This window comes from Salvelinus fontinalis, chromosome 19, assembly GCF_029448725.1.
Source record: "Salvelinus fontinalis isolate EN_2023a chromosome 19, ASM2944872v1, whole genome shotgun sequence".
Classification (NCBI taxonomy): Eukaryota; Metazoa; Chordata; class Actinopteri; order Salmoniformes; family Salmonidae; genus Salvelinus; species Salvelinus fontinalis.
Window position 1 is genome coordinate 36,268,082 of NC_074683.1, and position 26,550 is coordinate 36,294,631.

A 26,550-nucleotide genomic window follows, 5' to 3' on the forward strand; every position below is an offset into this window, starting at 1 on the left:
GCGGTCAAACGACCAACCCTCATCACTGTCAAACACTCCCTAAAACACTTCAGCGAGCAGGCCTTTCTAATCGACCTGGCCCGGGTATCCTGGAAGGATATTGACCTCATTCTGTCAGTAGAGGATGCCTTGTTATTGTTTAAAAGTGCTTCACCATCTTAAATAAGCATGCCCATTCCAAAAAAATTATAAACCAGGAACACTCCAGACCTGACTGCCATTGACCAGCACAAAAACATCCTGTGGCATACTGCATTAGCATCGAAAAGCCCCCACGATATGCAACTTTTCAGGGAAGTTAGGAACCAATATACACAGGCAGTTAGGAAAGAAATGGGTAGCTTTTTCAAACAGAAATTTGCACACTGTAGCACAAACTACAAAAAGTTCTGGGACACTGTAAAGTCCATGGAGAATACGAGCACCTCCTCCAAGCTGCCCAATGAGCTGAGTCTAGGAAACATTGTCACCAGGGATAAATCTACGATAATTGAGAATTTCAAGAAGCATTTTTCTACTGCTGGCCATGCTTTCCACCTGGCTACCCCTACCCCGGTCAACAGCTCTGCACACCCCACAGCAACTTGCCCAGGCCTCCCCCATTTCTCCTTCACCCAAATCCAGACAGCTGATGTTCTGAAAGAGTTGCAAAATCTGGACCCCTCCAAATCATCTGGGCTAGAAAACCTGGACCCTCTCTTTCTAAAATTGTCCACCGCAATTGTCGCAACCCCTATTACTAGCCTGTTCAACCTCTCTTTCGTATCGTCTGAGATCCCCAAAGATTGGAAAGCTGCCATGGTCATCCCCCTCTTCAAAGGGGGAGAAACTCTAGACCCAAACTGTTACGTACCTATATCTATCCTACCCTGCCTTTCTAAGATCTTAGAAAGCCAAGTTAACAAACAGGTCACCGACCATTTGGGTGCATCATGGGTGCACCTCAGCCACCCTCAGGGTCCTAAATTATATCATAACCGCCATCGATAAAAGACAATACTGAGGAGCCGTATTCATCGACCTGGCCAAGGCTTTCAACTGTGTCAATCACCACATTCTTATCTGCAGACTCAACAGCCTTGGTTTCTCAAATGACTGCCTTGCCTGGTTCACCAACTACTTCTCAGACCGAGTTCAGTGTGTCAAATCGAAGGGCCTGTTGTCCAGACCTCTGTCAGTCTCCATGGGGGTGCCACAGGGTTAAATTCTATTCTAATATTGCTGCTGGTGATTCTCTGATCCCATACCATTCTGTATACATCTGGCCCTTCTTTGGACACTGTGTTAACAATCCTCCAGACGAGCTTCAAAGCCATACAACACTCCTTCCGTGGCCTCCAACTGCTCTTAAATGCTAGTAAATCTAAATGCATGCACTTCAAACGATCGCTGCCTGCACCCGCCCGCCCGACTGGCATCACTACTCATGACGGTTCTGACTTAGAATATGTGGACAACTACAAATACCTAGGTGTCTGGTTAGACAGTAAACTCTCCTTCCAGACTCATATTAAGCATCTCCAATCCAAAATTAAATCTAGATTCGGCTTCCTATTTTGCAACAAAGCATTCTTCACTCATGCTACCAAACATACCCTCATAAAACTGACCATCCTACCAATCCTTGACTTCGGCGATGTCATTTACAAAATAGCCTCCAACACTCTACTCAGCAGATTGGATGCAGTCTATCACAGTGCCATCTGTTTTGTCTCCAACGCCCCATATACTACCCACCACTGCGACCTGTATGCTCTCGTTGGCTGGCCCTCGCTTCATACTTGCCGCCAAACACACTGGCTCCAGGTCATCTAATTCTCTGTTAGGTAAAGCCCCGCCTTATCTCAGCTCACTGGTCACCATAGCAGCACCCACCCGTACCACGCGCTCCAGCAGGTAAATTTCAATGGTCACCCCCAAAGCCAATTCCTCTTTGGCTGCCTTTCCTTACAGTTCTCTGCTGCCAATGACTGGAACGAATTGCAAAAATCACTGAAGCTGGAGACTCATATCTCCCCCACTAACTTTAAGCGTCAGCTGTCACTGCACCTGTACATAGCCCATCTGTAAATAGCCCACCCAACTACCTCATCACCATATTGTTTTTTTTCTTCTCCTTTGCACCCCAGTATCTCTATTTACACATTCATCTTCTCCACATCTATCACCCCAGTGTTTAATTGCTAAATTGTAATTACTTTGCCACTACTGCCTATTTATTGCCTTACTCCCTTACCTCCTACCTCCCTCATTTGCACACACTGTATATAGATTTTTTCTATTGTGTTATTGACTGTACGTTTTTTTTATTCCATGTGTAACTCTGTGTTGTTATTTGTGTCACACTGCTTTGCTTTATCTTGGCCATGTCGCAGTTGTAAATGAGAACTTGTTCTCAACTGGCCTACCTGGTTAAATAAAGATTAAATAAATACAATTAAAACATTTAAAACTGAATAATTAATGTGAGTCAGATGTTTTCTATGGATGAATTAATCTCAGACAAATGTATTCTATGGAGTAATTTATGTAACTCAAATATATTCTCTGGATTAATTCATTTGAGTCAAATATATTCTCTGGATTAATTAATGTGAGTAAAGGATATTATATGGAATAATTAATGTGAGTTAAATGTATTCTCTGGATAAATTAATATCAGTCAAATATATTCTCTGAATTTATTAACGTGAGTCTGATACATTCTATGAATTAATTCATTTGAGTCAAATGTTTTCTCTGAATTAATCAATGTGAGTCCATTGTATTATATGGGATAATTAATGTGAGTCAAATGTATTCTATGGATAAATGAAATGTGAGTCAAATGTATTATCTTGGTTAATTAATTTGAGTCAAATATGTTCTATGGATTAATTAATGTGAGTCAAAAATGTTATATGGATTAATTCATGTGAGTAAAATCTATTATATGCAAAAAAACTTTTCAAACTTCATAGGGATAGCATCCTTTTTTTCATTTTTCGTCTAAATGACCCATATCTAACTGCCTGTAGCTCAGGCTCTGAATCTAACTGCCTGTAGCTCAGGCTCTGAATCTAACTGCCTGTAGCTCAGGCTCTGAATCTAACTGCCTGTAGCTCAGGCTCTGAATCTAACTGCCTGTAGCTCAGGCTCTGAATCTAACTGCCTGTAGCTCAGGCTCTGAATCTAACTGCCTGTAGCTCAGGCTCTGAATCTAACTGCCTGTAGCTCAGGCTCTGAATCTAACTGCCTGTAGCTCAGGCTCTGAAGCAAGGATATGCATATTGGTTCCATTTGAAAGGAAACACTTTATTCTCTGAATTAAGAGTCAAATATATTCTATGGAGTAATTAATGTGAGTCAAATCGACTCTCTACATTAATTAATGTGAGTCAAATGTATTCTCTCCATTAATTAATGTGAGTCAAATCTATTCTCTCCATTAATTAATGTGAGTCAAATGTATTCTCTGGATTTATTAACAGTCAGTCAAATACATTCTCTGGATGTATTAATGTGAGTCGGATATATTCTATGGATTAATTAATGTAAATCAAATATATTATCTGGATTAATTAATTTGCGTCAATTATATTCTGTGGATTAATTAATGTGAGTGAAATGTATTCTCTGCACCTCACACTTTCATTAAGTGTAAACAGTGGCAACATCAGGGTTGGTCGTTAGCGGTGTTCTTTTACCTTTATTTAACTATTGCAAGTCAGTTAAGAACAAGTTATTATTTACAATGACACCCTAGAAACAGTGGGTTAACTGCCTTGTTCAGGGGAAGAACAATAGATGTTTACCTTGTCAGCTCAGGGATTCGATCTAGCAAAATTTTGGTAACTTGCCCAATGCTCTAACCACTAGGCTACCTGCCGCCCCAATTTGACGGGATCTGCGGTCAGTCTGTCTGCTGCTCAGCACTATTTTACCTCTTCATCCTCTGTGTAAAAACCATTTTTCTTGTTCAGATTCCTTCCAGATTTGATATTATAAAAGATCATAGTTTACTGTATTCCACTTGGCCAGACTGCTCTAAAAGCACAGATTAAATCTCCAAATGGATGGTTCGGGCAAGGCCATTGATATTGAAAGGAAGCAGATGGATGTGGCAGGATGTCAAATCTGTGACTTGCTTTTAGTGGAAGAGTGGTAAGTTGCATTCAATGTGCTATTCTGAATCTTTGAGAGGGAAATCACATGGAGAACTGAAGCCCTGGTCTGCAATGTGAATAACAGGAAAGCATTGCCCAGAAAACTGCGCTGTTGGGGTCTGTGTTCCATGAGAATGTGTTGCAGTAAGGATATCTTTGTTGAATAGAAAGGAAATAAGTTTCAGACTTATTTCAGACCTGTGTTTCCCTTTCTCTGTAATGCTCCAAAAAACACTTGCTATTCTTTCATAATTTCCTTTCAATAAACGGGGTTATTTGACACATGGGGCTTTATTTTAGAGTGTTTCATGTCCAGAGGTGTGTCAGAAATATTTTTGCTATTTTCACCTGCGGAATTATGGGTGCAGTAGCTGGCGGTGACACAAAAGGGCTGGGTTTTGGATAAATAAATATATTCTAGGTGTGTCTAGGCTTGACCCCTCACTGCCCACTACAGCCCTCTATGGCTAAATATGTGGTTGCTTCAAGTTATACATTTACCATTGTTGTGTTCGAGACCACCTAAAGCGAGACCAATTCAAGACCAAGAATGGAGCAAATCGAGTCCAGGTCAAGACCAAGACCGGAGGGATGGTGAGACCGAGTCCACATCAAGACCGGGTGGGGGACAAGGGGACCGAGACCAGAAAAATGTGTGTTCAATTCAAGACCATGATTGTTATTTTGTCAAATCATAATAAGAGTTCAACATGTCCAGTATTTCTGTGTTCATATTCCACAAGAACATATGGATTCAGAATAGTAAAAAAATACATACTGACGAAAAATAGAGCCACTATACAAATTATTACTAACCCAAACACAGTAGGGAAAAATGGGCCTTCTACACCTTCAGAAGCGCTAAGGACTTATAAAGTCATTATTGTAATAATATAGTTTTTTTGGAAAGGAAAGGGTTAACACTGAAGAGAAAAAAATATCCAATCATGTGACACAAATTGGCTGGGTTTTGGATTAGTCGCCCATCTTCCCCATTATCCCCTGTGTATTTATACCTGTGTTCTCTGTTTGCCTGTTGCCAGTTCATCTTGTTTGTCAAGTCAACCAGCGTTTTTGTGTCAGCTCCTGCTTTCCCCCAGTCTCTCTTTTCTCGTCCTCCTGGTTTTTGACCCTTGCCTGTCCTGACCCTGTACCCACCCGCCTGACTAGTCTGCCTGCCCCTGACCTTGAGCCTGCCTGCCTTCCTGTACCTTTGCCCCTGTTGCTGTAATAAACAATGTTACTTTGACACAGTCTGCATCTGGGTCTTACCTTGATACCTGACAAGAAATAGAGCCCATGGATTGTTTTACAGCATGCTTTAGGTATTTTATATGGACTGTAATCCACAAATACCCCAATATGATACTAGAATGTACATAAGAAAATTTGAGAGTTTATTACTTTCCTGTATTACCCAGAAACCAATGTTATATTCAGCTTTGATCAACTATGAATAGGTTCATCAAGTTCAAATGCTTTTCTCTTTTGGATGATTCCCATTCAAATCAAATCAAATCATATTTATATAGCCCTTCTTACATCAGCCGATATCTCAAAGTGCTGTACAGAAACCTCGCCTAAAACCCCAAACAGCAAGCAATGCAGGTGTAGAAGCACGGTGGCTAGGAAAAATTCCCTAGAAAAGCCCAAACCTAGGAAGAAACCTAGAGAGGAACCAGGCTATGAGGGGTGGCCAGTCCTCTTCTGGCTGTGCCAGGAGGAGATTATAACAGAATATGGCCAAGATGTTCAAATGTTCATAAATGACCAGCATGGTCAAATAATAATAATCACAGTAGTTGTCGAGGGTGCAACAAGTCAGCCCCTCAGGAGTAAATGTCAGTTGGCTTTTCATAGCCGATCATTAAGAGTATCTCTACCGCTCCTGCTGTCTCTAGAGAGTTGAAAACAGCAGGTCTGGGACAGGTAGCACGTCCGGTGAACAGGTAGGGTTCCATAGCCGCAGGCAGAAGAATTGAAACTGGAGCAGCAGCACGGCCAGGTGGACTGGGGACAGCAAGGCGTCATCATGCCAGGTAGTCCTGAGGCATGGTCCTAGGGCTCAGGTCGTCCGAGAGAGAGAAAGAAAGAAAGAGAGAATTAGAGAGAGCATACTTAAATTCACACAGGACACCGGATAAGACAGGAGAAGTACTCCAGATATAAACTGGAGTACTTCTCCAGTTCTCCAGTACTTCTCCAGTTCCATTTGGAATTAACTTTGGCCGTTTTCTGTTCTGAAAATAATTACATCTCAGGGAGAGTTGAGAGCATTAAGGACAGCGTTTTCCCTATTGTTTAAGATTCTGAACGTAGAATATAAAATGGTGTCCCAAGCAGCCTTGTATTTCCTCCTCAGTATAGCTTTTACAGTATGTCTGCTTCATAATGAATTCCATGGAAGCCTATAGAGCTCTCTTGATATATGTTGCATTTAATTACACCAGAGTTCTTATTTACAGTTTGAAAAGCACATTCATTAAAATAGCCAGTATGACTTGATTGGCGATAACCTGGCTCTGTCCATTACTCAGCTGTAGTCTGTTACCCTAAAGGCCGCTCAGTGGGTATGGGGATTCATGTTTTGCACATTGTGTGTATCTGTGGGAAAACTAAGAGAAAGTAAATATGCTTATTAGACGGGAGGAGTAGTCTAGTATCTGTGGAGGGTTGAAGAAAACATAAACAACAACTCTATTCAGAAAGCACATACCATGATACCCTTGGGTAAGGAAAAAAAGGAAAACTGAACAATTTGTTAAAGTATAGAACTCATTTCTCCCAATGTATAATTATTAATTTAACCAAATCTGAATATCAACATCTGACATTGAATAGAGGTACAAACAGTACATGGTTTACTTCTCTGCGTCCAGAGCTCATTGGTTTGTAACATGCAAGGCAAAGTGTGCCATTTATTCGGAAGGAAAAAGTTTCCTCTGCAGAAAAACTCAAATATCAAGGCTTTGCATCAACGTCTCAGCATCCATTCATCTACCCTAACAAAGTAATGCTCACCAAAATAAATAAATAAAAGTTGTATATGCAAAAATAGAAGTGGAAGATGAGTATGGGCTAGCGACAAAGCTAGACATACAAGCCTAAAGCAAAGCCTCAGAGGAAACAGGAAGTAGCTAGCAGGTTGATGTCGATTTCATTTTCAAACAGTGTCTCTCTTTCCCTCCTAGTTGAGTAAGGCACTATCCAACTCTTCCCTAGAAAAAGATGTCTCACTTTTCTGAGAGGAAACCCCGGTCACAAAAAAGAATTGTACTAGGACACACTTTGGAGTGGAACAATAACTGAAAGGACCAAATCATTCCCAGCAAACAATGAAGATGTCGTCCCCAATTCAAATTATGAAGGATTGTATTCTAATTGCTTCCCAACATCCTTCATGTGATATAATGGTCTTGCTTTTGTGTGGTAAATGTTGAACGAGTATAGATGACTTAACTCCACTCCATGGTGAAGGATGTTTCTGATTAACTACACCAATGGAGTGGAGCAAAGACCAAGCTTTGTGGAATTCAGCTCCGGAATCGTCCAAGGTCAATACTTAAAAAATTGTAAATAATGAGACGTTAACCTTGTGCCTATGTTTATCCTGTGTAGTTGCATCTCTCTTTGTTTTCCGAAATCCATAATTTTTCAATATACATTAATGAAATACTGTCATGTCCTGACCATAGAGAGTCCTTATTTTCTATGGTGGAGTAAGTCAGGGCTTGACTGGGGGGTTAGTCTAGTTTATTATTTCTATGTGGGTGTTCTAGTTTTCATGTTTCTATGTTGGTGATTTGTATGATTCTGTCATGCTCGTCGAAAGGATTGGACCAAGGCGCAGCGTGCGTAGAGCTCCACATATTTTTATAAATTGAAACTCACCAAACAAAACAATAACGCACAAGAACAAACAAAACGCTACTGGCGTGCACACAGGCAGCTATCTGTAGACAAGATCCCACAAATCACAATGAGGAAATGGCTGCCCAAATTACCAAATTAAGTTAATTCTGACATTAAAGTGAAAACTACAAACTTTTTAAACCTTGAATACACTACAAGTTTGCATTTCCTAGAGTACATAAAAATGATCAGCAACGAAATAGTGATCATATTACGATCCTGTGTCTTTAAGTCGCTCTGGATAAAATCTTCTGCTAAATGACTCAAATGTAAAATCTAAATGCTCTTTTTATCAAAAACTACAGATTGCAGGCCCCAAAGAAAATAATGAAACTACACAGGACAAACATAGGTACAAGTTATGCATAAAACAATGGACATTTTTACAAGTATCGACTGGTTCCGGCTCGATATAGTTGGAAAGCAGGCATGACAGCCCCCCCCCCCCCCCCCCCCCCCCCCCGGGGGGCAGTACCCTAGAGCTATGAAGCACAGGCACTGGATCAGCCGGCGGGGGCGTAGAAGCCCAACCAACCGGCAGAGGCGTGACAGCCTGATGATTCCACTGGGACGTGGGAGCCTTATGATCTGGCTAAGACGTGGGAGCCTGATGATCCGGCTGAGGCGTGAAAACCTGGTTTTCCGGCTGAGGCCTGACGTGGGATGGGCGCCTGCCAAGCCAACCGGGGCAAGGAAACCTCTCAAGCCGGCCAGGGCGTGGACGCCTAACGAGCCTGCTAAGGCACCCCCCCCCCCCCCCCCCACCCGGCTCCAACGCTGGAGATGAGATGCAGGTACAGAGAGTTGAACATTTAATTAGCACAGACATGGAACAGGACAGAAACAGCATCAGAACCGGGTAATACAATGACATACGAACATTAATGCAGAATCTGGGAACAAAGCTTTGGAACAGACAGATACAGGGTAGGTAATAACACAGTGATTGAGTCCAGGTGAGTGTAATGAATCGCTGATGCGCGTGACGAGGGGAGCAGGTGTGCGTAATGATGGTGGCAGGAGTGCGTAATGCAGGGCAGCCTGGCGCCCTCGCCCTCGTGCGCCAGGGAGGGAGAACGGGAGCAGGTGTGACATTCGTTTTTCATCATATCCGTTTGTACTCCCTGTCCTTAGTGGTGTGGGTTAATTTATTTTAGTTTGTCTGATATGAAATCCAGAGGGTGTCCATGGTAGGTGTTTTTTTAAGATCCTACTCAAGTTATCTTCTTGAGAATACAGGGGGTGCTGTTTTCACATTAGCATAATTGCCTCTACAGATTAAACTGCCTCTTATTCAATTATTGCTGTTACTATATGCATATAACCATATACCATTGGATAGAAAACAAGCTATGGTTTCTAAAACCGTTTCAATTTTGACTCTGAGTGAAACACAGGTCATTTGACAGCACTTTCCCTGAGCAAGAAGAAGATTGCAAGATGTGTATGCTCGCTTCAACGCTCTGCCTATATATGGTCACGCCACCTATGACCCGAAACACACTTCATTCGTCTTCCTCTGGGTGTCAGGAAGACGTCAGAGGAGAAATTTTTTGTTTATCTTGTACTGACGTGAAATAAGACCTATTTCTTTAGCGTGACCGACAACTTCCGGTTTTCTGAAACGCGCGTTTTAGAGGTGCAATTGTCTTTTGTTATGCTGACGTTACGGATGAAAACTATCTCCGTCTCGAAGTTTGTTTGATACATGTGACCATATCATCGTAATGTATGTTTTTTCAATATAGTTTAATCAGATTATTTGAATTTTTTCGGGAGTTTTGCCGTGTTCCGTTCTGTGAGTTTTTTAACTTTGGACAGGGACCGTGCCAGTCGACCAGTACCCAGGCTAAATGAAGAGGGAAAGTTGCCATTGTGAATGGATTGAACGACTCATCAGGACTAAGGACACCTTGATCAACATTCTGATGAAAGATCAGCAATAGTAAGACCCAATTTACGATGTTATTTCATATATCTGTCGTGCATGTGAACTGGTCGGGCGCGCCCAGCTGGTTCTGGCTGGCGTGGCTATGCTAATTTAGCGCTACATTTTGTTTTCGCTATAAAACATTTAATAAATCTGAAATATTGTTTGGATTCACCAGATGTTGGGCTTTCAATATCTGTACGCTGTGTATTTTTTCTGAAATGTTTTAAGACAAGTAATTAGTTATATAACGTTGGTCTCTGTAATTGTTCTAGCTGCATCAGCACTATATCAGATTGCAGCTGCAATGTAGAACTGTGATTTATACCTGAAAAATGCACATATAAAAAAAAAAAACTATGCTATACCATAAATATGTTATCAGACTGTCATCTTATGAATTTGTTTGTTGGTTAGTGGCTATATATATTTTCATTTAGTCGAATTAGTGATAGCTACTGACGCAGGAAAAAACTGTTGTAGTAAGAAAATGGTGTCTTTTGCTAACGTGTTTAGCTAATAGATTTACATATTGTGTCTTCCCTGTAAAACATTTAAAAAATCTGAAATGGTGGTTTTATTCACAAGATCTGTGTCTTTCATTGGGTGTCTTGGACTTGTGATTTAATGATATTTAGATGCTACTATTTAATTGTGACGCTATGCTAGCGATGCTAATCAGTGTGGGGGGGTGGGGGGTGCTCCCGGATCCGGGTTAGGTACTCTGTAGAGGTTATTTGGCCAGCACACAGTAGGCACGTCCATAGATGCCTTTCAGAACCTATTCTAAAACCCAACCTGTTTACTTTTGGATGTCAGTGGCTCATTTCTAAGTTCCCTTTTTCTGTTGAGCGTCAATATTTTTGGTAGTTTATTAGGGAACATAACAATGTGTACGTCTGAATCCGGTGGGTTAGCCTCTCAATACAGTATAATTACATTAAACTTCTTGTCAATAGGGGGGCGCTGTTTTCACTTTGGAAAAAATCGTGCCCAAATTAAACTGCCTCGTACTCTATTCTAGATCGTACAATATGCATATTATTATTACTATTGGATAGAAAACACTCTCAAGTTTCTAAAACTGTTTGAATTATATCTGTGAGTAAAACAGAACTCATTTTGCAGCAAACTTCCATACAGGAAGTGAAAAATCTGAAAACGATGCTCTGTTCCAGGGCCTGCGTATTCAATTGCCTAATATGTATCGATATGCATGCACTTCATACGCCTTCCACTAGATGTCAACAGGCAGTGGAAGGTGGAATGGGGTGTCTAGCTTGATCTGAGGTCGAATGAGAGCTTTTGGAGTGGCAGGTCTGAAAATGTCTTTGTCTTCTCTGGCTCGCGAAGTACATCGACATTGGCTTCTGAAAAGCGTTCGGTATACACGGCGGATATCTCCGGCTCTGATTTTATTTGATATATGTGATAATAACATCATAAAGTAGTTTTTTTCAACCGAGTTGTATCAGTTTATTCAAAGTTTATTGGGAGTTTTGGAATTTTCCGTTCTTTGCGTCGAGAGAAGATGGGCATGTTCGCGCCACATGGCTAGCTAAGGTTGCTAATTCGACAGGAGAAAAGGACATTCTAAAACCAAACAACGATTTATTCTGCATCTAGGACTCCTTGTACAAGATTCTGATGGAAGCTCAGCAAAAGTAAGAACAATTTATGATGTTATTTCGTATTTCTGTGGAAAATGTTGATTCCTATTCTCTGCCGTTTTGGCGGGCGCTGTCTCGCAATAACGCAAGCTGTTTGTTATGGTAAAGTTATTTTTAAAAATCTAACACGGCGGTTGCATTAAGAACCAGTGTATCTTTCATTTGCCATACAACAAGTATTTTTATGCAAAGTTTATGATGAGTTCTTTGGTCAGATTAGGTGAGTGTCCAAAATAGCTCCGGACATTCTGGTGAATCGATGCTACATATTCACAATGTATTACCACGGTTTGCAGCTCTAAATATGCACATTTTTGAACAAAACATAAGTGTATTGTATAACCTGATGTTATAAGACTGTCATCTGATGAAGTTGGTCAAGGTTAGTGATTCATTTTATATCTTTTGCTGGTTTTTGCGAATGCTATCTATGCGGTGAATAAATGCGGTTGTGTGTTTGGCTATTGTGGTAAGCTAATATAATGCTATATTGTGTTTTCGCTGTAAAACACTTAAAAAATCGGAAATATTGGCTGGATTCACAAGATGTTTATCTTTCATTTGCTGTACACCATGTATTTTTTATAAATGTTTTATGATGAGTATTTAGGTATTTCACGTTGCTCTCTGTAAATATTCTTGCTGCTTTGGTGATATTTTTGATGGTAGCTGCAATGTAAAACTATGATTTATACCTCAAATATACACATTTTCGAACAAAACATAAATTTATTGTATAACATGTGTCACGTTCCTGACCTGTTTTCTGTTGTTTGTTATGTGTTTAATTGGTCAGGGCATGAGTTTTGGGTGGGTAGTCTATGTTATGTGTTTTCTATGTTGGGTTAATGGGTTGCCTGGTATGGCTCTCAATTAGAGGCAGGGGTTTGGCGTTTCCTCTAATTGAGAGTCATATTAAGGTAGGTTGTTTCACATTGTTTGTTGTGGGTGGTTGTCTTCCGTGTCAGTACATGTTACCACACGGGACTGTTTCGGCTTGTCTGTTCCTGTTCGTGTGTTCTTCGTTTCATGTAAGTTCGTAAGTTTAGGTCTGTTTAGTTCGTTTTGTTATTTTGTATTTCTAAAGTGTTATTTCGTGTTTCCTCGTTTTTGTCTAATAAATCATTATGTCCACATACCTCGCTGCGTGTTGGTCTGATCCATGCTCCTCCTCATCCGAGGAGGAGGAATATGACGACGATCGTTACAACATGTTATAAGACAGTCATCTGATGAAGTTGTTTCTTTGTTAGTGACTAATTATATCTATATTTGGTCGGTTTAGTGATAGCTAGCTATGCAGTAGAAACATGGTGAAAATATGCGGTTGAGTCTTTGGCTATTGTGGTTAGCTAATAGAAATACATATTGTGTTTTCGCTGTAAAACATTTAAAAAATCGGAAATGATGGCTGGATTCACAAGATGTTTATCTTTCATTTGCTGTATTGGACTTGTGATTTCATGATATTTATTTGCTATTATTTACTTGTGGCGCTATGCTAGTCAGCTTTTACTGATGAGGATGCTGCCGGATCCGGGATGGGTGTTAAAACCTTATCTCAATAGGGGGTGCTGTTTGCACTTTGTAATAATTTCGTTCCCAAATTAACTTCTTGCAACTATAGGGGGTGCTGTTTCGCATTAGCATAATTTTCTCTACAGATTAAACTGCCTAGTACTCAATTCTTGCTCCTACAATATGCATATTATTGTTATTATTGGATAGAAAACACTCTCTAGTTTCTATAACCGTTTGAATTATGTCTCTGAGTGGAACAGAACTCATTCTACAGCACTTTTCCTCCCAGTGAGTGAGTTTTCAGAACTCTTGGCCTCTGGTTCCAGATCAGTTTTAAAGCCACTGTTAATCCTATGAGGATACAAACACTGCCCACGCCTTCCTCTAGATGTCAGTAAGTGGTGACAATTTGAATGGAGTCGATTGCACAATCATTGGCTCTATAAATCACCAAATACCGGAAGTAGCGTTCCTTTGGACACTGCGCTCAACGCAAGAAGGATATCTGACTGGCCTTTTTCCAAGCCTTGGTTTAGCCAGTAATATAGCGTCGGTCATCTTTTTACTCGTTATAGGTGTTAGAAACATCATAAGGTAGTTAATTTAAACCGTTTTATAGCAATTTATATCCGTTTAGTGCGATTTTGAGGCATTGCTTTGTAATAGACTTTGAAGCTCCGGGCACGTTTCGGGATCCCGGTCGTACGTTAGTGGGCATTTCGACGGACAAGTGGACATCTTTAAACCAAAAGAAGATTAGACCCAAGAAAGGATTCATTGTCCAAGATTCTGATGGGAGAACAGCTCATAGTAAGAACAATTTACGATGATAAATCGTGTTTCTGTCGATAAATGTTAAACGCTTATGCCGCCATTTTGTTTGCTATAGCTTCGCTTGGCGCAACCTGTATTGAAAAGTAAGGATAATTTAAAAAATGTAATTCCGCGATTGTATTAAGAATTAAATTGTCTATCAATCGCTGTCCACCCTGTATTTTTTAGTCAAGTTTATGAGTATTTATGTATAAGACTAGATCACTGTCTAATATGGTGCAGGACATTTTCTGACCAGCTGAGCTACTTTTGTCATTGTCTAACCATGATTTTGGTGGCTAAATATGCACATTTTCGAACAAACTCTATATGTATGTTGTAATATGATGTTACAGGAGTGTCATCTGAAGAATTCTGAGAAGGTTAGTGAAAAAATTAATATATTTTGGCGATGTTTACGTTATCGCTCTCTTTGGCTAGAATCAATGCTCTGGTAACGTTTGCATATGTGGTATGCTAATATAACGATTTATTGTGTTTGCGCTGTAAAACACTTAGAAAATCTGAAATGTTGTCTGAATTCACAAGATCTGTGTCTTTCCATTGCTATGTGCTGTGTATTTTTAAGAAATGTTTTATGATGAGTAAATTGGTAATACACGTTGCTCTCTGTAGTAATTCTAGGAGCTTTGGTGAGATTTGTGATGCTGGCTGCAATGGCAAACTATGATTTATACCCGAAATATGCACATTTTTCTAACAAAACCTATCCTATACCATAAATATGTTATCAGACTGTCATCTGATGAGGTTTTTTCTTGGTTAGTGGCTATCAATATCTTAGTTTAGCCGAATTGGTGATAGCTACTGGTGTTGAGAGAAAATGGTGGACAAAGAAAAATGGTGATTTTTGCTAACGTGTTTAGCTAATAGATTTACATATTGTGTCTTCCCTGTAAAACATTTTAAAAATCTGAAATGGTGGCTTTATTCACAGGATCTGTATCTTTCATTAGGTGTCTTGGACTTGTGATTTAATGATATTTAGATGCTACTATTTAATTGTGACGCTATGCTAGCGATGCTAATCAGTGTGGGGGGGGGGTGCTCCCGGACCCGGGGTAGAGGCTCCTGAAAGGTTAAACTGCCTCATACTCAATTCTTGCTCGTACAATATGCATATTATTATTACTATTGGATGGAAAACACTCTCTAGTTTCTAAAACCGTTTGAATTATATCTGTGAGTAAAACAGAACTGGAGTTGGAGCAATTTTCCTATGAGGATGTGAGAATGCTGAAATCTGCAGGCAGTTCTGACATCCGTTTATTAATTTGCCTGTCTTCTATTGGTTGAGATGCACTGCATACGCCTTCCCCTGGATGTCAGCGAATAGTGAGAATTGAAATGGTGTTGCTAGGCAGATCTGAGAGCTTATAAATGGGCTGGCAACGTGGGGTCCTTCCTTTCTTCTCTTCGCCATGACGCAAAAGGACCTCTGGATGTCGTTCTAGAAAGCTCCCGTTATAGCCCTTAGATATATCCGGCTCTGATTTTATTCGATATAGGTGTTAAAGACATCATAATGTTGTTATTTTAAACCGAGTTATATCAGTTTATATCAGTATATTGCGATTTTCTGATATTTATTAGTGCTGCGTTATAGTGAGTTGGACACGTCTTTGCCACATGGCTAATGTTTACTGCTAATTCCAACGTTGAAGGCCACAATCTACAACCGAGCAACGATTCTTTTGGAAAAAGGACAACTTGCCCAAGATTCTGATGGGAGCTCATCAAAAAGTAAGAACTATTTATGGTGTTAATTCGTTGTTCTGTTGAAAAATGTTAAACTCATATTCCGCCATTAATTTTGGTGCGGTCTCGCTTTAACGCACGCTGTATGTCGTAGTAACGTTAATTTTAAAAATCTAACACAGCGATTGCATTAAGAACTAATGTATCTTTCATTTGTGTCCAACCTGTATTGTTTAGTCAAGTTTAGGATTAGTTACTGATTAGATTAGGTGCCTCTCCCAAGATTTCTCCCGACATATTGTTGGCAGCTTGGCTACTTTTCTCATTGTATAACCACGATTTGTGCCGCTAAATATGCACATTTTCGAACAAACTCTATATGTATTGTGTAAATAATGTTATAGGACTGTCATCTGAAGAAGTTTGAGAAGGTTAGTGAAAAAATTTATTTATTTTGCTTGTTTATTCGTTATCGCTATTGTTGGCCTGAATCAATGCTGTTGTGTGGTTGGCTATTGTAGTAAGCTAATATAATGCTATATTGTGTTTTCGCTGTAAAACACTTAAAAAATCTGAAACATTGGCTGGATTCACAAGATCCCTGTCTTTCATTTGCTGTACGCTGTGTATTTTTCAGAAATGTTTTATGATGAGTATTTAGGTAATACACGATGGTCTCTGTAGTTATTCTAGTTGCTTTGGTGAGAGTTGTGATGGTGGCTGCAATGGTAAACTATGAATTATACCTGAAATATGCATATTTTTCTAACAAAACATATGCTATACAATAAATATGTTATCAGACTGTCATCTGATGAAGTTGTTTCTTGGTTAGTGGCTATTTATATCTTTATTTGGTCGAAATTGTGATAGCTACCCATGCAGGAAAAACATGGTGGGAAAAAAAAGTTGTGTCTTTTGCTATCGTCGTTAGCTAATAGATTTACATATTGTGTCTTCCCTGTAAAATATTTTTAAAATCAGAAATGATGGCTGGATTCACAAGATGTTTATCTTTCATCTGGTGTCTTGGACTTGTGATTTAATTATATTTAGATGCTAGTATTTACTTGTGACGCTATGCTAGGCTATGCTAGTCAGCTTTTTTACTGATGGGGGTGCTCCCGGATCCGGGATTGTGTGCAAGTAGAAGTTAAGTAAAGGTTAAGTTACTCTGTATTTCCTCACTCAGGCAAAACTATAATAAATAAAAATAATAACTGTCTTAAAGATTACTGACATCAGAATAGAGCTGCTTTGTTAATGAAAACAATGAAAACAGTGGATTATTCCATTGTGGAATTGTCTCCCCTGAAAATGCTGTATGTCCCGAAAAACCTTGCGTGGGGTTATTCAAAAGTTTACACCATAAAACACTTCTACTGAGTTTCACTTCTTTAGCTCTTAAGTTTTGTATTGCTAGTGGCAAAGGTTTTCAAACTGTTATTTTCTCCCAGACTAAGCACTTCCATACCAGCTGTTAAAGTGAAGAGGGTTGCTAGGTTCCAGATGTTGTGGCGTAAAAATATCGGAAATTATGAAAAATATATTCCTGTATCGTTCCAGGCCAGCACACCCAGGGGACTTTTCTTCAGAATGTAGGAGGAGAAACCAAGGAATGTTGATTGTTACAGAGATATGCAGCACATTGCTGTGAAAAAGTATTTGCTCTTCTGATATTTTCTATTTTTGCACATTTTTGATACTGAAAGTTAACAGACCTTCAAACAAAGACTACTATTAGATTAAAGGAACCAGAGTTCACAGATAAAATACTTGTTTTATTTATTTAATTAAACATTTTTGTGAATAAGGGACCTAATGTAAAATAAGTACTCATTATGTACTACATTGAGAAAGTATGACAGAGTTTGACATAGCCTGTGTTTGTGACATTCACTTCCACATGACCACATTTAACAAATCGCAAGCATATTACTGCCTTTTGTAATGGCAAACCCTGCAATAGTTCTGCAGGGCGGAGATATACTGTCACGCCCTGATCTGTTTCACCTATTCCTACGAATGTCTCCACCCCCTCCAGATGTTGCTTATTTTCCCCAGTGTATTTATCCTTGTGTTTCCTGTCTCTCTGTGCCAGTTAGTCAAGTCAACCAGTGTGTTTTTTCCGTACTCCTTTTGCTATTCTCTTTTTTCTCGTCCTCCTTTTTTTGACACTTGCCTGTTTCTGGACTCTGTACCCTCTTGCCTGACCATTCTGCCTGCCTTGACCACGAGCCTGTCTGCCACTCTGTACCTCCTGGACTCTGATCTGGTTCTGACCTTTTTGCCTGTCCATGACCATTCTCTTGTCTACCCCTTTGTATTATTAAACATTGTACGACTCCAACCATCTGCCACCTGTGTTCTGCATCTGGGTCTCGCCTTGTGCCTTGATATACACAGTACCAGTGAAAGTTTGGACACACCTACTCGTTCCAGGGTTTTTATTTCATTTCTGCATTGACCGAGCATCATGTCTTAAAATAAATATGGACTTGGTCTTTTACCACCCCTACATTGTCAAAACACAACTGATTGGCTCAAACGGGTTAAGAAGAAAAGAAATTCCACAAATTAACTTTTTAAAGCACAGTATGTCCACCACCAATACATTTGATAGTTACTGGCATGTCCTCCTCCTAGGCTTGCCTGGCCTGATATGTTACTGGTAGTTACTGGTATGTTTCCTGATTACCTGAGAGCTGAATTCACATCCAACCTAATCCACTAATTTTCAAATACACCCCTTAAAGCTCCCATGCAGTCTTTGTAATTGTATGTTTAAATAATCACTGACTAATAAATCACTCTGTGTTCATTTCATTAAAATAAACACAGAGTGATACGTTCGCTCAGCCTCCTTTGGCCCTTGAAATGCTCCATCTGATCATGTGGGCATTAGAAAACACATGTCAATGTATTTACATAGACAGCCCTGATTTGCTGATAGTCTGGTCTAGAGCCCATCCCTTACCCAGATGAACAGTCATTGGTCTATTATAATCACATCACATTGTGATGGTATGATGTGGGACAAAAGTTCCATCCCACTTGAACAGGCTGAAATTCCAGGCATTTTTTTTTTTCAAACAGCTCCTACACAAAAAAGATATTATGATGATTTTCCCAATTTCAGAGTGATATTTCGACCTCCTTGTGGAAACAGGAAACAGAGAATTTAACGTTTTTAACTGCACTGCCCCTTTAACAACACAAGCCCTGATCTGTAGACTAAACATTTCATGACATAGGTGGTGCCATCATCACAGTAAATTAAGCATTTCCACTAATGTCACCCCAAGGCTGTGGAACCAGCAACAACCCAAATGTCTGAAGTCAACCCAGAGAGAGATGGCTCATTTAGCTAACAAGCGTGCTCTCTGTCTTCTTGTGGACAGTATACATTCAGTAGTGACATTAAAACGTTATGTATCTAATATCTGACTGAATACACCACTAAAGGATCAAGACACACTCATTACTGGAAGAGAGAATCCAAACTACTAATTTACCAGGAAAAAACATTTGAAAAAGTCATTTTTAAGAGATCCACACAGCTCTCAAATCAAATCAATCAAATCAAATATATTTGTCACTTGCGCCGTTTATAGTTGACTTCTGAAAAACTCAAAAGGAGGTAAAAACAAGTGGAAAGAGGAACTGCTAACAGGGGATCCACCAAAAGGGCAACACCGAGTTTAGGAACCATACAGTGAAATGCTTACTTATAGGCTCTAACCAATAGTGCAAAAAATGTATTAGTTGAACAATAGACATTTACATTTACATTTACATTTAAGTCATTTAGCAGACGCTCTTATCCAGAGCGACTTACAAATTGGTGCATTCACCTTATGACATCCAGTGGAACAGCCACTTTACAATAGTGCATCTAAATCTTTTAGGGAGGGGGGGGGCAGAAGGATTGCTTTATCCTATCCTAGGTATTCCTTGAAGAGGTGGGGTTTCAGGTGTCTCCGGAAGGTGGTGATTGACTCCGCTGTCCTGGCGTCGTGAGGGAGTTTGTTCCACCATTGGGGTGCCAGAGCAGCGAACAGTTTTGACTGGGCTGAGCGGGAACTGTACTTCCTCAGTGGTAGGGAGGCGAGCAGGCCAGAGGTGGATGAACGCAGTGCCCTTGTTTGGGTGTAGGGCCTGATCAGAGCCTGAAGGTACTGAGGTGCCGTTCCCCTCACAGCTCCGTAGGCAAGCACCATGGTCTTGTAGCGGATGCGAGCTTCAACTGGAAGCCAGTGGAGAGAGCGGAGGAGCGGGGTGACGTGAGAGAACTTGGGAAGGTTGAACACCAGACGGGCTGCGGCGTTCTGGATGAGTTGTAGGGGTTTAATGGCACAGGCAGGGAGCCCAGCCAACAGCGAGTTGCAGTAATCCAGACGGGAGATGACAAGTGCCTGGATTAGGACCTGCGCCGCTTCCTGTGTGAGGCAGGGTCGTACTCTGCGGATGTTGTAGAGCATGAACCTACAGGAACGGGCCACCGCCTTGATGTTAGTTGAGAACGACAGGGTGTTGTCCAGGATCACGCCAAGGTTCTTAGCGCTCTGGGAAGAGGACACAATGGAGTTGTCAACCGTGATGGCGAGATCATGGAACGGGCAGTCCTTCCCCGGGAGGAAGAGCAGCTCCGTCTTGCCGAGGTTCAGCTTGAGGTGGTGATCCGTCATCCACACTGATATGTCTGCCAGACATGCAGAGATGCGATTCACCACCTGGTCATCAGAAGGGGGAAAGGAGAAGATTAATTGTGTGTCGTCTGCATAGCAATGATAGGAGAGACCATGTGAGGTTATGACAGAGCCAAGTGACTTGGTGTATAGCGAGAATAGGAGAGGGCCTAGAACAGAGCCCTGGGGGACACCAGTGGTGAGAGCGCGTGGTGAGGAGACAGATTCTCGCCACGCCACCTGGTAGGAGCGACCTGTCAGGTAGGACGCAATCCAAGCGTGGGCCGCGCCGGAGATGCCCAACTCGGAGAGGTTGGAGAGGAGGATCTGATGGTTCACAGTATCGAAGGCAGCCGATAGGTCTAGAAGGATGAGAGCAGAGGAGAGAGAGTTAGCTTTAGCAGTGCGGAGCGCCTCCGTGATACAGAGAAGAGCAGTCTCAGTTGAGTGACTAGTCTTGAAACCTGACTGATTTGGATCAAGAAGGTCATTCTGAGAGAGATAGCAGGAGAGCTGGCCAAGGACGGCACGTTCAAGAGTTTTGGAGAGAAAAGAAAGAAGGGATACTGGTCTGTAGTTGTTGACATCGGAGGGATCGAGTGTAGGTTTTTTCAGAAGGGGTGCAACTCTCGCTCTCTTGAAGACGGAAGGGACGTAGCCAGCGGTCAAGGATGAGTTGATGAGCGAGGTGAGGTAAGGGAGAAGGTCTCCGGAAATGGTCTAGAGAAGAGAGGAGGGGATAGGGTCAAGCGGGCAGGTTGTTGGGCGGCCGGCCGTCACAAGACGCGAGATTTCATCTGGAGAGAGAGGGGAGAAAGAGGTCAGAGCACAGGGTAGGGCAGTGTGAGCAGAACCAGCGGTGGCGTTTGACTTAGCAAAAGAGGATCGGATGTCGTCGACCTTCTTTTCGAAATGGTTGACGAAGTCGTCTGCAGAGAGGGAGGAGGGGGGGGGGGAGGGGGAGGAGGATTCAGGAGGGAGGAGAAGGTGGCAAAGAGCTTCCTAGGGTTAGAGGCAGATGCTTGGAATTTAGAGTGGTAGAAAGTGGCTTTAGCAGCAGAGACAGAAGAGGAAAATGTAGAGAGGAGGGAGTGAAAGGATGCCAGGTCCGCAGGGAGGCGAGTTTTCCTCCATTTCCGCTCGGCTGCCCGGAGCCCTGTTCTGTGAGCTCGCAATGAGTCGTCGAGCCACGGAGCGGGAGGGGAGGACCGAGCCGGCCTGGAGGATAGGGGACATAGAGAGTCAAAGGATGCAGAAAGGGAGGAGAGGAGGGTTGAGGAGGCAGAATCAGGAGATAGGTTGGAGAAGGTTTGGGCAGAGGGAAGAGATGATAGGATGGAAGAGGAGAGAGTAGCGGGGGAGAGAGAGCGAAGGTTGGGACGGCGCGATACCATCCGAGTAGGGGCAGTGTGGGAAGTGTTGGATGAGAGCGAGAGGGAAAAGGATACAAGGTAGTGGTCGGAGACTTGGAGGGGAGTTGCAATGAGGTTAGTGGAAGAACAGCATCTAGTAAAGATGAGGTCAAGCGTATTGCCTGCCTTGTGAGTAGGGGGGGAAGGTGAGAGGGTGAGGTCAAAAGAGGAGAGGAGTGGAAAGAAGGAGGCAGAGAGGAATGAGTCAAAGGTAGACGTGGGGAGGTTAAAGTCACCCAGAACTGTGAGAGGTGAGCCGTCCTCAGGAAAGGAGCTTATCAAGGCATCAAGCTCATTGATGAACTCTCCGAGGGAACCTGGAGGGCGATAAATGATAAGGATGTTAAGCTTGAAAGGGCTGGTAACTGTGACAGCATGGAATTCAAAGGAGGCGATAGACAGATGGGTAAGGGGAGAAAGAGAGAATGACCACTTGGGAGAGAAGAGGATCCCGGTGCCACCACCCCGCTGACCAGAAGCTCTCGGGGTGTGCGAGAACACGTGGGCAGACGAAGAGAGAGCAGTAGGAGTAGCAGTGTTATCTGTGGTGAGCCATGTTTCCGTCAGTGCCAAGAAGTCGAGGGACTGGAGGGACGCATAGGCTGAGATGAGCTCTGCCTTGTTGGCCGCAGATCGGCAGTTCCAGAGGCTACCGGAGACCTGGAACTCCACGTGGGTCGTGCGGGCTGGGACCACCAGGTTAGGGTGGCCGCGGCCACGCGGTGTGAAGCGTTTGTATGGTCTGTGCAGAGAGGAGAGAACAGGGATAGACAGACACATAGTTGACAGGCTACAGAAGAGGCTACGCTAGTGCAAAGGAGATTAGAATGACAAGTGGACTACACGTCTCGAATGTTCAGAAAGTTAAGCTTACGTTGCAAAAAAATGAAATAAAATATATTATTGACTAAAAATGATATAGTACTGCTGGCTGGTGAAGTAGGCTGGCTAGCAGTGGCTGTGTTGTTGAAAGTGAAGCTGGCTAGTTAACCTCGACAATTAATCTAAATTTCTCTAAACTACACGATTATCTTGGATACAAGGACAGCAAAGACAACTAGCTAACACTACGCTAATCAAGTCGTTCCGTTGTAATGTAAGTTTCTACAGTGCTGCTATTCGGTAGAAGTTGGCTAGCTAGCAGTGTTAGCTAGCAGTGTTGGCTAGGTAGGAGGACGGCAGCGCGGCAGGCGAAAATAGCTGGCTAGCTAACCGATAATTACTCAAAGCTACACAATTATCTTAGATACAAAGATAGCAAAGACAACTATGTAGCTAGCTAACACTACACTAATCAAGTCGTTCCGTTGTAATGTAATCGTTTCTACAGTGCTGCTAATCGGTGGCTAGTTGGCTAGCTAGCAGGGTTGACTACGTTACGTTACATTACGTTAGGACGAGAATACCTGGCTAGCGAACCTCAGCGAACCTCAATAACTACACAATTATCTTTGATACAAAGACGGCTATGTAGCCAGCTAAGTAGCTAGCTAAGATCAAACAATCAAAGATAGCAAAGACAACTGTGTAGCCAGCCAACACTACACTAATCAAGTCGTTCCGTTGTAATGCACTCGTTTCTACAATGCTGCTATTCGGTGGCTAGCTGGCTAGCTAGCAATGTTGGCTACGTTGCGTTACGTTAGGACGAAAATAGCTGGCTAGCGAACCTCAATAACTACACAATTATGTTTGATACAAAGACGGCTATGTAGCTAGCTAAGATCAAACAAATCAAACCATTGTACTGTAATGAAAATAGGTAGGTAAAGAAATAAAACAACAGTAAAAAGACAGGCTATATACAGTAGCGAGGCTATAAAAATAGCGAGGCTTCATATAGACACTGGTTAGTCAGGCTGATTGAGGTAGTATGTACATGTATGTATGGTTTAAGTGACTATGCATATATGATGAACAGAGAGTAGCAGTAGCGTAAAAAGAGGGGTTGGTGGGTGGTGGGTGGGACACAATGCAGATAGCCCGGTTATCCGATGTGCGGGAGCACTGGTTGGTCGGCCCAATTGAGGTAGTATGTACATGAATGTATAGTTAAAGCGACTATGCATATACGATAAACAGAGAGTAGCAGCAGCGTAAAAAGAGCATGCTATGAAAGGGTTTCTACCACTGCGGTGCATGCTAAAGTGTGCATTTTTAGTATCAGTAATCTGTCAAATAATGTTGTGTTCTTGAGCAGTGTCAAATACAAAGCAACTGTTGCTAATGCGGAGGAAGTCAAGACTTGATAAAGAGTCAATTGTTGCAATCCGACTTCTATAATTAAATCAAATTGTATTAGTCACATACACATTTTACAGCATGTATAAAAGGTGCAGTGAAATGCTTGCACGCTAGCTTCCTCAACTTTGCAGTACAATAAGGTAGTATGCAAAGTAATACACTTATATGTACACAGTAGGATATACTGTTTAGATTATGAATGTGCTATGTCAACGATGACAGCATTTACACATATAAAGTGAGTAGTGATTTGGTCACACAGTTAAATAAATAGTAAAAAAAGGAAAGTGTCTGTTTATTAGTAAAATACCTATTAAAACCTCAACATCCCAATGTCTGACAACTTTCCCTTTGGACTCTTTTTTGGAAGTGTACTTCAGACTTCATGTCATATACTGCTGGGTGTGCCACACAAAGTACTGGAGTACTCTTAAAGAAACTTTGCTTCAAAGAGGGCTTCCCAAAGTGGTGTTTTCTTGGCATGTAGCTATTCAGTATCTGGTGTTTCTCTCCAGGTGTGAAAGAAAGTAGATGCGTTGAGTAGATGTGTAGAACTTCCTTTGATGTTTCAAACAAAAGGAAGGTATTTCTGAGAAAACCGAGCTGTCCCTGTGATATAAAAATGCATAGGAAAACTGAGTATACAAGGCCCTCTGTTCTTCAGACAGAGATGGTGCTACTGTTACAGGTAGATGCTGATCATTCAAGTCCTTTCCTAGCGCCTCTTCAGAGCTTCAATCCGCTGTAACAACATCTTAGAATAGAAACTCACAAAGGCAACTAAGGTATTTTGTATTGTTTAACAAAGTTATAAAACACCCAATTCCCCTGTGTGAAAAAGTAATTGCCCCCTTACACGCAATAACTGGTTGTGCCACCTTTAGCTGCAATGACTGCAACCAAATGCTCCCTGTTGTTCTTGATCAGTTTCTCACATCACTGTGGAGGAATTTTGACCCACGCTTGCATTCAGAACTGCTTTAACTCAGCGACATTTGTGAGATTTTAAGCATGAACTGCTCATTTCAAGTGCTGCCACATCTCAATTGGGATTAGGTCTGGACTTCATATTTGTAGCTTTTTAACCATTTTCATGTAAACTCGATTGTGTGCCTGGATACAGCCCTTAGCCGTGGTATCACAACCCCCCGAGGTGCCTTACTGCAATTATAAACTGGTTACCAATGTAATTAGAAGAGCAAAAAGTAGTGTTTTGTCATACCAGTGGTATACGATCTGATATCTCAACACTTTCAGACAATCAGCATTCAGGGCTCGAACCACCCAGTTAATGTCATATATATAATCCTTGAATAATTTAAAATGCTACTTACTTTCAGAGCAAATTTCATTTTCAATGCAGTTTTGGATTCTCTACTATAGTCACTACATTGAACATATGAAGAGCTTAACTATGGTAACTGCAGTCTGCATTTTTTCATCCTATCAGTCCCAAGCCAAATCAGCCCATCAGTTTCGTTTTGTCACTAATTTCATGTATCTGCTTGTGTACCCTCATATTGAAGTGTTTTACTGTGTTATTTTCAGGACAAGCAGGGCTACAAGTAGAATGGAAAACAATTTGACACAAAGTTACATTCATGGGTTTTATTGACTAATGTCCCTACAAAAATTAGGTCCACCAATCAAAACCCAGTTATAAAAAGGTAAGGGCAATATTGGCTCAGTGGGAAATTAATATTGAAATAGTCACAACTCTGTGGAGTTTGTGACAGCAACTATAGTCTATTACAATGTTATAGACACTATTTCCTGGGCGTAAATTGATTACATTTTATGTTATAGCCACAAAACATCCCTCTTTGTCTTATATCCATGTCTGTGATCTGTCCGTTAGTGTTTGAAGTCTGAAAGCTCAGGAAAACATCAAGAATTATCACAATGCAATACTTCTTTATAAAAACCTGTGTGTGTGTTTGTGTGAGTCTGAGCTTTCCTTGATGGGGTTGTAATAGTCTGGAGCGCAAACTGATCAGACTTGAGAAGTTTTTGTGAGAATAACAGTTTTCGGTTTGTTGTCTTGTCTATAGCGCAGCTCCCATCTAGCACACAGGCGTGTGCTATGGGCAGATCCTGGACAAATACATGCGTCAAAGAATGTATCCAGGATGTCTGTACTTCAAACACGCCTACAAGCGATTTAGGAAGTGTTCAGAACCAATCAAATGTAGCCTGTGGCGAATTGGGACCGATATCTTTGCATAATGACAACTGTATAAGGGCACAGGGCGAGACCCAGATGCAGACACGGGAGGCAGATGGTTTGAGTGTCTGATATTTATTAGTATCCAAGGGGCAGGCAAGAGAAGAATACACCGGTGAAGGGCAAGGACAGGTGAAACAGATCAGTGCGTGAAAAAATGCCTGTCACTCTCAATACTGCAATTTAATTAAACAAATTCAATACTTGCAGAACTGTAAATTATTCTCTAATTAATTGTACATAAATATTGTATATTTGTGTACATAACATGT